The following is a 14,110-nucleotide window of genomic DNA, read 5'->3' on the forward strand; positions in this document are numbered from 1 at the left end:
AAGCGCACCGATGGCAGGTGCGAGCCGGGGGCAGAGTCTCGGGCAGAAGGAGCAGCAGGACGAGCCGTGCGGCGTGGGGGGGCGACCTGGCGCCCCCCAAAACGAATCCAAAGTGACCTTCACATGCACATCTAAAAGTTGCCCACACTTCCTGCTAATATTAAGCACCCACCTGCAAGATAATACGGGTCACTGATATGTGGATGGCATGACCTTGGGGCTGAAAGGCATAGCTGGGAGAAGGGACTATATATGCCTCTACACCTATAGTCAAGATGATTTTCCCTACGCCACACCCACTCACAGGTTTGCTAACTTCTGAGAGAGTCCCAACATGATGCGTATTCACTGCTCAGTACCATGACAGCTTCTGCATTGCACATTCAAGTGTCCTCTTCACTCTGAATCGGGGATAATGGGGGACAGACTCTAATGCGGGGTCTAATCCGAAGTGTCTTAGGACAGCTTAATGCCTTGTTGCCTAACTCCTGTAAACCCTTCCGAGTCTGGCCAAGCTTTTAGAGGCCTCCTCATGAGGGATGCCATGGAGAGATGCACATTCTTAGGTGTTTTTAAAAAAAACAATTTTATTGGCATTTGCATTTAATACAGTAATGTACGCAATCAGATCCATACCGTGGGGACCTTTCCCTTCCCATTCTTCTATTATCATCGTCCTCAATGAGGACATTTATTGCCTTAGGTGTGGTTAGTAAGCCCCACAGCACAGCTGGTATTTCCTTAGGAATTGTCCATCCCATGGCTACATGTAGTCTTTCTAGTATACTCTCCCAGTATTGTGTTAATGTTCAGTATGCCCACATGATATGTCTAAAGTGAGCTTCTGATTCACTGCATCTAGGACATGTATCTATTCTTGTGTGTAAGGAGATCCTCAGGGTATGAAAGCTGGCATTGGAGAATCATGGCCCCACCTGTGAAGCCTAGACCAAGTATCTGCATGAGTCAACTGATCAGAGGTCTCTGACAAAGAACACGTCGTACATTCCATGCATGAGACACAACAGACCTGAAAGAAATAACCATCATATCAGCGTCTTAAAGAACCAAAACACAGCCATGCACAAACTCTTTCAGCCATCCTGTGCACTCTTATTTCCTGGCAGGTTATACTTTTGTGTTATCCTTACCTGTAACAGGTACTGCATGGACTTCCAGCCCAGGTATCTGTCCACACACACTTTCTGTTCCAATTCATAGAACTTCGAGATACTCCACATTGCTCCATGTTCCAGTGCAGGGACTTTCTTCTGTACACAGGCCATTCACTGGGATGTCAAAAAGTTAGAAATCCATTTAAGAACACACTTCAGGTTCAATCAAAGTACTTCAATCAAAGTACACTTAGCGGCTAACTCTTGTTTCCGGAGCTCATCTGACATCCCATCTTTATGGTCCACTAGACTGGTAAAGCAATTCATTAAGGGACTGTTCAGGACCTTTCCACCTGTGAGAACTTCTCCCTCGACATGGCAACTTAACACAGTGCTTACATAGCTAATGAAGCATCCTTTTGAACCTTTACATGGAGCTGATCCAAAGTTTCTATCCTGGAAGACCGCTCTCCTCCTGGCTCTTATTTCTGCAAGGAGAGTTTGTGAACACAGAGCTTTCACTATCCAGGAACCATTTTTACAGTTCATCTGGTCACTTTACACACCAATCCTCTGTTTATCCCTAATGTCCCCTCGGACTTTCATCTCAACAAACCGATTGTGCTAAAATCTTTTTTCCCAAATCCTCAAGCGGTAGCTGAACGTGCTTTGCATTCCTTGGATATCGAAAAATGCCTAAAATTCTATCTGGACGGAATCAAATCCTACCATAAATCCACTCAATATTTTGAAGTCTGCAGTGCACCTAGGAAAAATTTCCCTCTCACGAGGCAATGCATCTCTAGATGGATATCTAGCGCAATTCTCTTCTGCCAGCCTCGGTTGTCAAAGTTCCATGCTCACTCTACTAGAGTTGTGTGTGTCTATGGTGCTGTTTGCCGGTTTGTCCCTTTCTGATGGATACATCTGCCTGTGGATTTCTCACCTTATGAACATCCCCTGCGCCAGCATTTTGCAGACATTTTTCATAACTCTCCGCACCGACAAGGTCATCATATCGTCTTGGCTCCGCACGCGGCTCCGCATGACGTCAGCGGAGCCATAAGAAGACCATGTCGACGTGATCACGTCAGTTACCTTTTTTCCGAGCTGTTGACGCTAACTTTTATTTCTGGGACTCTCCATACTTCGTTTGGATACTTTGTATTTGTGATTGAATCTCTTCCTTTATTTGAGGACGGCCTTTGGTGTTTGTCTTCAGACCATGACGTCAAGGGATGCTGTCTGTGCAGGAAGATGAACCCGAAGGCGTTAAAGGAGCGAGAAGCCAAACCTTACATGGGCAAGGCGAAAAAAAAAGAAAGGAGTCAAAAAAAAGATCAGTCTAGTTCTTCGGCGTCGCACGACTACAAAGAAGAAGCCTAAGAAAAGAGTAGACTAGCTTCTTGATGTCGTTCTTCGAAGTTGGTGGTGTCGAGGTCGCCTGCTCCTCGACGTCGTGAAAAGGATTTGGTTTCTCCTTCACCTTTGGTCTCTCCTCAGGCGACTCCAGTTCGTTCTTATTATGAGGGTACTCCAGAACAGGCAACAACGCCGAGATTCTCGCCATCGAATCCGGCTGTTGAAGATGAGGTTCTTCGGCTAGGGCTGTTCCACCTGTGGCTCCACCGGCTCCAATACCAGATCGCGATCGGATACGGAACCGGCTCCTTACCCTCAGTTTCCGACGCCGGGTTCCGATCCCTCGCATTTTTTAAATGCGATGTATGGTGTTTTCACCAGGGCCGCGTACCCCTCTGGAGCACCTTTAAATCCCATGGGTCCGTTGGCTTATAATTTGGGTGTGCCTCATCACTATCCTCAGGCCCCCTTTATGCCGTTTATGCCAGTGACATCATCCTGGTCTTTTCCGGCTCCGAGGATGTCGATGCCTTATGGACTGTCTCAGGCTCCATTCCGTGAAGCCTCTCTGATTCGATTTGATGGTTCCAATGTTTTTGGTGAAAAGGCGGACTCTGCCCTGCAGAGATTCAGGGATAGTAAAGCTGCTGCAAGGTCTTTGGGTCTGCAGACTCAAACAAGTGGCTATGGGTATAAAAGAGTCTTTTTTTCGCAACCTCTGCAACAGCAGCAAAACCCTGTGTATAAAAGCTACAGGGGTAAAGGCAGCGGTTGCCTTCGTGGAGCTGGACGTCAACCCTAGCCATAGATCCGCAATCCTGGATCATGTGGGTCCTGTGGGAGGCCAGCTTACCCATTCTTTAGACTTTTGGATTTTTGATCTTGTGGAAAATGGGTACGCCCTTCCCTTCAGGGAAGTCCCTCCTTACTCTCCTTGCCAGGGGTTTTGTACGGAGGATCAATTGCTTCTCCTTCAGAAGGAGGTACTTACCCTGTTACAAAAAGGTGCAATAGATGTGGCTCCGGAGCAGGAAAGGGGTCAGGGATGCTAAAACCGGTATTTCCTGATTCCCAAGAAGGCTGGCCGGTTATGTCCTATCCTGGACTTCAGAATCTTGAATCTGTTTCTCAAACAAGAGAGATTCAAGATGCTCACCCTAGCGCAGGTTCTTCAGACGCTGCAACAAGAGGATTGGATGGTGTCCATTGACTTGCAGGGTGCGTATTTCCACTTTCCAATCCTTAAGTCGCACAGGAAGTATCTCCATTTCACGGTTGGGCCGCAACACTACCAGTTTGTGGTCCTTCCGGTCCTTCCATTTGGTCTTACTACCACACCTCGAGTCTTCACCAAAGTGGTGGCTGCCCATCTCAGGAGGTCGGGGATTCCAATTTTCCCCTACATGGACGACTGGCCGTTGAAGGCAGTCTCCAAAGATGGTGAGTCATCATTTGCAGGTAACAGCCCAGCTGTTTTACAAATGTTTCGATAAATGTACCCAAGGCTCACCTGGTGACCTCACAGCGCAACCTCTTCATAGGGGCAGTACTGGATCACACTGTGTGTCAAGCCTTCCCTCCTCTGCAAAGGATTCTCGACATTCTGGAGTTGATTCCCTTGTTTTGCAATGGAGCCATTATTCCAGTACTGAAGGTCCTTCGCCTGCTCGGTCTGTTCGCTTCCTGCATCCTGCTGGTCAACCATGCACGCTGGCACACGAGGGCGCTCCAGTGGTGTCTCCGCAGGCAGTGGTATCAGCACAACGGAGATCTCAGGGAGTCGGTGAGGATCTCCAGAGAAGCTGCAGCGGTCCGTCTTGGTGGCGTATGGAGGGCAATCTGTCTCCAGGAAAGCCCTTCCACCTTCCTCCATTGGTGGCCACAGTGATAACATATGCCTCTACCCTAGGGTGGGGTGCACATCTTGGGGATCTGGAGATCAAAGGCCTTTGGTCTTCAGAGAAAAGGTAGCGTCACATCAACCTTTTGGAATCTCGGGTGATGCGTTTGGCGCTCATGGCCTTTCTCCCTTCCATCCGCGGTCAGTCGGTTCAAGTCCTGACGGACAACACTGCTGCGATGTACTTTGTCAACAAGCCGGGAGGTGTAGGGTCGTACCGTCTCTGCAGAGAGGCGTTGGGGCTCTGGTCCTGGGCTTAGAACCATCGGATTTGCTTGATGGCAAACCATCTGGCCGGGGTGCTGAACGTGTGTGCGGACAGTCTGTCAGCAGTTTACCGCCAACCAGGAGTGAAGGCTTCATCCGGAGCTAGTTCGGCACATCTTCCAGATGTGGCAAACTCCTCGGTGGACCCATTTGCCACTCTCGAACGCACAATGGCCATCATTCTACAGTCTCCAGTTTCCGAGGCAGGGAGCATTGGGAGAGGCGTTTAATTTGAGTTGGAGCTCGCAACTCCTTTATGCGTTTCCTCCCATACCCTTGATTCATCGGGTTCTGAGGAAGATTCGCCAAGACCGGGCCAAAGTTGCATTGATCGCCACAGATTAGCCATGGGAACAGTCCAGCCCGAACTGCCAAGCCATGTCTTTCCTGGACCGAAATCAAGCATTCTAGGACCGGTTCCTGGCTATCAGCCGTCTTCAGCCAGGATAGCTTGACTCTAGTGGTGTGGAGAGCATGGGACTCACGTCTGAGCATACCCATCCCACTCGGGGTGACAAATGCAAAAACAACAATTGATGGACAGAATGCAGAACAATGTCATACATTCACCCCTGTACAGTTCGGGCTGGACTGTTCCCATGAGGCACAGGGTCAAGGCTGATTTGCATATGGCCATGTCTGAACTGGGGTGGTGTGGAGTGCAAACAAACAATGGATTTAGGCCCAGATCTCTGTACTGGGGTGAATGTATGACATTGTTCAGCATTCTGTCCATCAACTGTTGTTTTTGCAGAAATCTGTGGATCCCTTAAAAGCTCATCTTTCTGATGTTCTTTATTTTTCTCTTCATTTGGCCCAGCAGGGCTCTTCTGTGGCCACTGTAAAAGGATATTTGTCAGCATCTGTGTCTTTACCTGATCAGCCTTCCTTATTTAAGTCTCCTATAGTCTTAAGATTTATTAAGGGGCTGACAAACCTATTTCCTCCCACTCCTTTTATTATGCCCCAGTGGGATTTGAATCTGGTGTTAATTTTATTAATGGGTTCTACGTACAAACCTATGCATAGTTGTCTGTTGAGGCTTTTGACATTTAAAACGATCTTTCTGGTAGCTATCACTTTGGCCAGAAGAGTGAGTGAGCTCCAGGCTTTGAGTGCAAAACCTCCTTTTCGGACCATACATGCTGAAAGGATGGTACTCGGGACCAGGGCTGCTTTTCTGCCTAAGGTGGTGACTCCCTTTCACCTTGGTCAGTCCATTACCCTTCCTACTTTCTACCCTCCCCCTCACCCATCCAAAGAGGAGGAAAGACTTCATTTGGATCCAAACAGGGCGATCAGCTTCTATTTGGACAGAACAAAGGACTTCCGTCAGGATGACCAGCTCTTTGTTGGATATGCTGGTCGTATGAAGGGCAAGGCGGTACAAGCGCACTTTATCCAAGTGGATTATCTTGCGCATCAAGATATGCTACTCTCTGGCTACCACAGACACATACTGTATCCACCAGAAAAAGCGTTACCGAAGGTAAGTAACTTGTTTGTCAGACATCTGTAGGTCAGCAGCCTGGAAAATCCCACACACTTTCACAAAGCATTACTGCTTGAATTCTGAGGTCATGAGAGATGCTGCAGTAGGACAAGCGCCGCTAAGACATCTGTTTCAGTGAAGGTGAGCCATTCTTTTCTTCCCACCATCCATTTCTTGCTGCAAATTTTCTTTTCCTCTTTGATGTGTTTTTGTTTTAGTATGTATGCACGAAACATGGTTACATATTTCTTGTATATATGTACATATGTGTGTGCGTCTCTTTATAAATTACATAGCGAAATATTCGAATTACTGCTCTTTACTCTGATTCAAGAATGTGAGTCTATGAAAGTCCCAATACTGGAGTAAGAAATAAGTTGCTTACCTGTAACTGTAGTTCTCCAGTATTGGAATCTTTCATAGAATCACATGCGAAGCTTCCACATTCCCTGGAAGGGCTCATCTTTGTCTCTTTTACTTCTATTTGTACGCACTATGCTTAGGAAAATCTGAGGGACTACAGGGTGGTTTCATCTGATTGGTTGTTTTCAAAGTTTGGTCCTTTTTTAGGTCTCGCCTAGCGATGCAGTGCATGTGCTCCTCGCCTTGGCGAGACCTATTGTTGGTTTGGTGGGCGAAGGGGGGCAGGACATGTGCAGGCACGCGGCTGACAGCGTTAACACAAGGGACAGCCGATGTGTGCGGGCTCGACTCACTCAATACGTGCAGGACAGATGTGCACGCATACGGCTCGGCTCCCTAAACGTGCACATGGCGTGCTTTCGCTTTCCCCTGGACACCGACATAGCCTCTGAGACTGAGCGGCAGGTAAGGGTGAATTCCTTCTTGTTTTATTATTCTGACCAGTAGATAGCTAAAGCATTAGCAGGTTTGGATTTCAGGCTCGTTAATAAATTGAGTAAGTTCATTTCAGTACTGATGGCAGCCATAATGGTTTCCTATGTCACCTTGGATGCACTAAGTCCCAAGTGAAGCAAAATCCACCGGTAGAAATAAATATCTCCTCGTATTACCTTGGCATCTCAATGCAAATACTCAGTCGTCTGTTGTAGAACACGCTGACACTATTTCACCTGGTGTTAGAAGGTGCTTGTTTGGCGGTCAGAAGGGAGCACTGGGAAACAATTCACCGGAGGTAGGTAGAACAATTCCTGTAGAGAAGTGTGGCTCACTGGTTAGGTGGAGAAGTGTGGCTCACTGGTTAGAGCAGGCAGACCCTGAAGCAGAGGTCAGACCCGGGCCCAGGGTTCAATTCCCGACGCGGCAGGGTCTTGAGCTCAAATGTCCATGGACTCGATAATTCTCGCTTCTGTGCCTGACCTGATCATGGGTTCACACTCTGCAACTTTGGGCATTAAGCTTGCTTAATCTCCACAACGGCCCCCCCGCGGCGGGATGCCTGGCTTGCACCTTGGGGATGCCCTGTAGGGGCTATCTCACAGGGAAAAGCCAGGACGGGCTCCCAAGGCAAGCGCGGAGATACCCCTTCGGGGGTCGATTCAGGCGCTATATAAGAAACATAATAATAATAATAATAGTGTTCATTACTTGTCTCACCTGTGCATTCCATGCTTTGCAGCACCCTGGCAAATGTCCATTGTAAACAACCTGCCCTGTACAACATGATCCCAAGGCAGGTAACCTTAAACTACCCCACTCAAAACAGGTGAAAGAAAGTTACTTTCCTGTTATGTAGTCTTTCTCTTTAACTTCTAATATGCACACCCTTATCAAAGGTTCCACTAAACTCAGGGCTTTGCTTCCTCAATTGAAAAAAAGCACTTGTATTGAGCAGTACTATTGACCGGTCATAGTGAGGCTCGCTGCCATTTTGGATCTGATAAATTACGGTATTTGTTATTGAATCGCAAGCTTGAGGAAGTCTAAATGTTAGCGTCCATGGGCAAAATTACGTATCAAACATCCATTTTAGATAAATGTAATGTGTTCTTTGGGGTACTGTTGCAACTAATGTTGCAATATTCTAGATCAGATTGTGGTACAATTAGGAATTGTTAAAAACCGACCTTGCTTTCTTCTTTGGTGCCCTTACTGCTTCACATGTTAAGTATTTTGTAGCAAAGTAAAATAAAGTACTTCCATGTATTAGGTCGGTGTCCTGCTTGTGTACTTCGGAAAGAGCTAACAAAAACATTGTTGTGTAGATTAGGTGCCTGTCAATCACAGTATCATCCGCTTACATGTTCACCTTTTTAGGTCTCCCTTGGTGTGGGGAATGTTCTATTGTGGTGCCTTCCAGGTTGCCACTGGGGGCGGACCGCTACCCAGCCCCCCCTCTCCCATCAGTATACCGGTGTTTCCTGGGCAGCATGGTGATCTTGGGCCTTTTTATTATCATAAGTGAGGCAGGAGAGGGTCTCCCTGATTCACAGCTGCTAGGTAGGACTACATCTTTGTTATAAATAATACACCAGTTTAGTCCATCATATGTATGTCCAAATTTCATCACTCCATAGTGCTGAGGTTTATTTTGGGTAATTTCTAGCTGCTGCACTGCGCTACCTGAAAAAAATGGTAAATCTTCCCTTCAGTGTGCTATTACCATGCAATATTTCTTCCCCTACTCATGCCATTCAGAGTTTTGCAGCTGGGATATGGAATAACATGCAGCAATCAGCCGAATCGGGCACGTTATTTGCTAATTTTAATCAGAATATCACTCTGACATTTTGTTTGCTTTTTATTTTTAACTATTTGCATTTTATAACATGCATGATAAGATTGACTTCAGAAACACATGTGAATGCTGCAACACAGCATTTTAATAATCTAGACAGCCGTTCGTGTTACGGAACAGCAAGGTAAAATGCTTAGAAACCAAAAACATAACTAAAAAACGTTGTCATTTACAGCACCAGTAGCTCTAACTTTCAAAAAAGCAAGACCTATTGCATTGCAAATGCTTGTTAAATAAGGAATCTGATATGTTACTAAATAAGAATGCCTTCGGCCTTTAAGTTCTTCGTCTGTTGTGACATTACTTTTTTAAATGTACTGGGAACTCCCATCTTGACGACATGGACTGATTCAAGCATGTGAATCTTTGAAAAATTCCAATACTGGAGAACTAAAGTTACAGGTAAGCAACTTATTTCCATATGGATATTTACTGAAAAAATAAAGGGTAAAGGGACGTTATAGTTACGTAAAAAATGGTAGTTAAAGCATACCATTTGAAACTTAACAATAACTGGTGTATTTCAGTGTTTTTTTTATCTCAAGCAACTATAACTAGTGCAGTACATTAACTAGAAAGCACATCCTCACATGCAGTTTTGTCATCAGTAATGTCATTTCAAATGTTGCAGTGATGTCATTAACCCTGGGCAGAGTTCGCGAAGTAGCGCTACGCGTAGCTACGCAAAGTGCACTTCGCACTACGCGTGGCACTGTTCGCGAGGATTGCACAGTGCCGGATGCTTGTCCGCACTGTGCAATCATTGAAAACGGCATCTTGCACAGTGCGAGCTGTTGTTTTCTGCCACTCGAGTAGATTTTTACTCGAGCTGCAGCATTCTCAACGCGGACCGGTAGTTTCTCATCGCAACCGCTCAAAATGAGAAACCTGACTTCCCCGCGTTGAGATTCTCGCCGGGAGGTTTATTTTCCACGCTTGCGATCGCCAACTTGATGTTGCGAACGAGGAAAAAGTCTCGCCGGGATGTCATTTTGCTCACTTGCGTCGCCAAATTGACGTGGAGGATGCGAGCGAGCAAAAAATGCCTAATATGCTACGCTACGCGTTTTTGCACTGTGCTACGTGCAATTCGTGTAGCCCGAAGTAGCACAAACTACGCGAGCGTAGCGTAGTTGTCCTCCCAGGGTTAGATGTCATAAAACATGTCATAATTGATGTAATATGAGATGTAATTATCAGTGCATGGCATTAGTTGAGATAAGTACAGTGTATTTCCTGGTTTTCTTTTTTTAGTTTACAATGGTATGCTTTAACTGATATTTTCACCTAACATTATTGTCCCTTTAACTTTTGTTTTTTTCAGTGAATTTCTTAAGGTTTTTTTATGTAAAGCAAGATATCATCACAGTGTTATACTCTCATGTTACTTTAACCTTTCATTTTTATTAGTGAATTTCTAGTTTTGTTTTAACATAAAATAATAGTTGATTACGATATGTAAAGCCAACCCCATGCTACGCACATCCTACATCCTTTGGCCGTGTGTGGCATGGGGTTGGCCACAGGCCTGTGTTCAACCCCCCAATGGGCAGCCAACTATCCCGCCACGTACAACAAGCCTTGGCAGTTCTCAGGGCCACGTGGTGGGCCTAAGAGGGCGTCTTGAGTGGACCAGGAGGGTCCGGGGTGCTTCTCGCAAAGATGGAAGCAAGGGCCAATCTGGAGCAACCAGACCAGCAGTGATGATTCTCGGATGTCGTCACAGAAGGACACAAGCCAGCGGCTAGTAACCAGACAACGTGCTGAGCAGCGAGCAGAAGGGCCCCACGCAGATCGTGGAGATGCTGGGAGACTGCACTTCGGTGCTGGAGCGGCTCAGGGTCGGGGCTTCTCGGACCCCAGAGCACTCACCAGAGAGTTACCTCGATGGTCGTGCTGGTTTTTAAGAGCGTGCAGGTTCTGATGATGGCCGGTCCCTCGAGGTCTCGTCGCACCCACAGATCACAGCTGAGCTGATGACGTGGGTAGAGGTCAGAGGTGCCAGGGAAGCCGGTTCTCGTCGAGCTGGGCCGTCGGATTCCTTGAGGAAGGACTTACAGCAAACCGCAGAGTTCTTAGTTGGTGCCCGCTGATGCAGGGTGACTACTCCTTAGTCACAAGGGAGAAATCTTGAGAAGAGTCTTGAATGTCCTTTCGTAGAAAGTAGTTCTTGAATCAAAGATGATCTAATTTGGAAGGGTCCCCGCTCCGGTCTTTATGCTAAAGAAAGGGGTGGGTACATGACTAGGTCCTGCCCTAAGGGTGGGACCAGGAAGGGGGGTAGTTACACCCCTCTCCCCTGCCGGACTTTCCCCAGGCCAGGGCTGTCGCCCCTGGAACTGGTTCTAACCGGCAGATGCGTAGTGAGCACCGGGGTGCCACTTCGCAGTCACCTTCTCGCCAAAGCCCTACCTACCCAGAATACACAAACCCTGTCTGGGACGGTGCGAACAGCGCCCTCGACAGGAAACCCTTTGTCCAAGTGCTCCTCGCTGGAAGGACTCCCAGCAGCAGGAGGTCAGACTCGTGTCTGTGGTGGCAGCATCCATTTTGTGGAGCTGAGGCTTCAGTTAACTTTAACCGGGGTTCACAGTTACGTACATGTCGTGTCCCTCTAGAAGGGTGGGATGCTAACCTCATCGCCAGAATTGGTGAGAGGGCAGCACCCCGATTCGTATGACACCTTACTCGACATGCCTTGATAACGCGACACCGGAGTTACCGATATGGTACGCGTTATCATGGAACAGCTATTGGGTCTTGATTCCGCAAGCTGCAACCGGGCTCGGCTCGGGCCTGAACCTAGCTCACACGAGCCCACGCACTCTGCCTTCAGGATTGTCAAGGCCTGCCATAGGAGTGACTGATAGGGACTCGGGTGTCCATTGTATGGTTAGATATAGAGCTACTATACCTACAGCGAAGGGTGGTTACACGGCTTCGCCCCAGCTGTCATGCAGCCAGTTGTGTCAAATTTAGGAGGCCAGCCAGGGGTGGCATAATACATGCTTCAGCCCCTGGCGGCCCTGGGTACACCTATGCCCTGCGTTACGGGGTCTGATAAGGCGGCCCAGTACCAATTGTAAATGCACCTAGGGTACATCTCGTAATTTAGAAAGAGAACAGCCAGGCTGTGGGTCTGATCAGCAGGCCCACAGCCAGAGAAAGTCGTAAACCAGTGAAACAAAAGCAAAAAATCTGGGTGATCATAGGATTGCAGACCCTACTCTCCTACATGACCCCCCCCCAAACGTCGGAACAATAAGCTAACCTTGACCAGGTGAGTCTTCTTGTTCTAAGTGGAAATATCTGGAGAGCCCATCGGCATTGCCATGATCAGTACCAGGTCTATGTTCCACTGTAAAGTCCATCCCCTGTAGGGAAATGGACCACCTAAGCAGTTTGGGGTTTTCACCCTTCATCTGATTTAGCCACAAGAGGGGCTTATGGTCGGTCTGAATCTTGAAGTGAGTACCAAACAAGTATGGCCTCAGCTTCTTCAGGGCCCAAACCACAGCAAAGGCCTCCCTCTCAATAGCTGACCAATTCTTCTCTCTAGGGGTCAGCCTTCTGCTTATAAAAGCAATGGGCTGGTCTTGACCATCAAAATTCAGTTGAGAAAGAACAGCTCCCACACCCAACTCAGAAGCATCTGTTTGGACAATGAATGGTTTGGAGTAGTCCGGACTCTTGAGGATAGGCGCCGTGCACATGGCCTGCTTTAGGTCATCGAATGCTTTTTGACAGCTCGCTGTCCACTGAACCTTTTTTGGCATTTTCTTACTTGTCAGTTCGTTTAATGGTGTCACAATTGAACCATAGTTCCTGACAAACTTCCTATAGTAACCAGTCAGGCCCAAGAAAGCTCGAACCTGAGTCTGGGTGGTTGGAGGAGCCCAGTCCCTGATTGACTGTATCTTGCTCTCCAGTGGCTGAACCTGACCTCCACCTACAAGGTGGCCCAGGTATACAACCTGTGTCTGCCCTATCTGGCACTTGGTGGCCTTGATAGTGAGACCTGCGGCTTGCAGTGCCTCTAACGTCTTCCGCAGGTGGACCAGGTGATCCTCCCAGGTGGAGCTAAAGACAGCAATATCGTCAAGATACGCCGCACAGAAGTCATCCAGCCCAGTAAGGACTTGATTCACCAACCGTTGGAAGGTGGCAGGTGCATTTTTCAGACCAAAGGGCATCACCACGAACTGGTAATGCCCACCAGGGGTTGAAAATGCGGTTTTAGGCTTGGCGTCCTCAGCTAACCTGATTTGCCAATACCCAGCTGTCAGGTCAAACGTACTTAGGTAGTTGGCCGAAGCCAATCTATCGATAAGCTCGTCTGCCCTTGGTATTGGGTGGGCGTCAGTCTTAGTGACTGCATTGAGACCCCTGTAGTCTACGCAAAACCTCATCTCTCTCTTACCACCCTGGGTGTGAGGTTTCGGCACTAGAACTACGGGACTAGCCCAAGGGCTATCCGAGGGTTCAATGACTCCCAACTCCAACATTTTCTGCACTTCACTTTTGATGCAGTCTCTAACGTGATCAGGCTGCCGGTAGATTTTACTCTTGACTGGCAAGCTGTCACCAGTGTCAACCTCATGGGTGCACCAATCGGTCTGACTGGGTGTTAGAGAAAACATATGCCTGAACGACTGAAGAACCTGTTTACAGTCGCTCTGTTGATGTTCGGAGAGGCTGCCACAAAAGACAACACCATCTACCGAGCCATCGTCAGGATTCTGAGTGAGCAGGTCGGGGAGAGGGTCGCTCTCCTCTTCCTGTCCCTCATCTAGGGCCATGAGCAAACTCATGTCCTTCCTGTCGACATATGCTTTTAGCCTGTTGACATGAAGCACCCTGTGGGGGCTCCGGGGAGTTCCCAGGTCGACCAGGTAGGTGACCTCTCCCTTTTTCTCCAGGATGGTGTAGGGCCCGGACCATTTGTCCTTGAGTGCTGCTGGGGCCACTGGCTCCAACACCCACACCTTCTGTCCGGGCTGGTAAACAGTCAAGACAGCCTTTTGGTCATGCCAAGCTTTTTGGAGTTCTTGGCTGGCCTTAAGGTTTTCAGATGCCTTTTCCATGTACTCAGCCATCCGCGAGCGGAGGCCAAGCACATAGTCCACTATGTTGGCTGCAGGCTTTTTGAGAGGTCTCTCCCATCCTTCCTTCACCAAACACAGGGGTCCCCTTACAGGATGCCCGTACAGAAGTTCAAAAGGGCTGTAGCCAACCCCCTTCTGCGGGACTTCTCT

General features: G+C 47.9%; 1 long non-coding RNA gene across 1 annotated transcript in view; it reads right to left on the reverse strand.

Moving 5' to 3' along the window:
- LOC147729685 (uncharacterized) overlaps positions 1–14,110 on the reverse strand; it is a 79,308-nt gene that overhangs the window by 7,195 nt on the left and 58,003 nt on the right. Inside the window, exon 2 of the long non-coding RNA XR_015308341.1 lies at positions 1,152–1,289. This is a non-coding gene — a long non-coding RNA (uncharacterized LOC147729685). The remainder of the gene's footprint in view (positions 1–1,151; positions 1,290–14,110) is intronic.

The sequence above is a fragment of the Lissotriton vulgaris genome, chromosome 2_1 (assembly GCF_964263255.1).
Source record: "Lissotriton vulgaris chromosome 2_1, aLisVul1.2, whole genome shotgun sequence".
NCBI lineage: Eukaryota > Metazoa > Chordata > Amphibia > Caudata > Salamandridae > Lissotriton > Lissotriton vulgaris.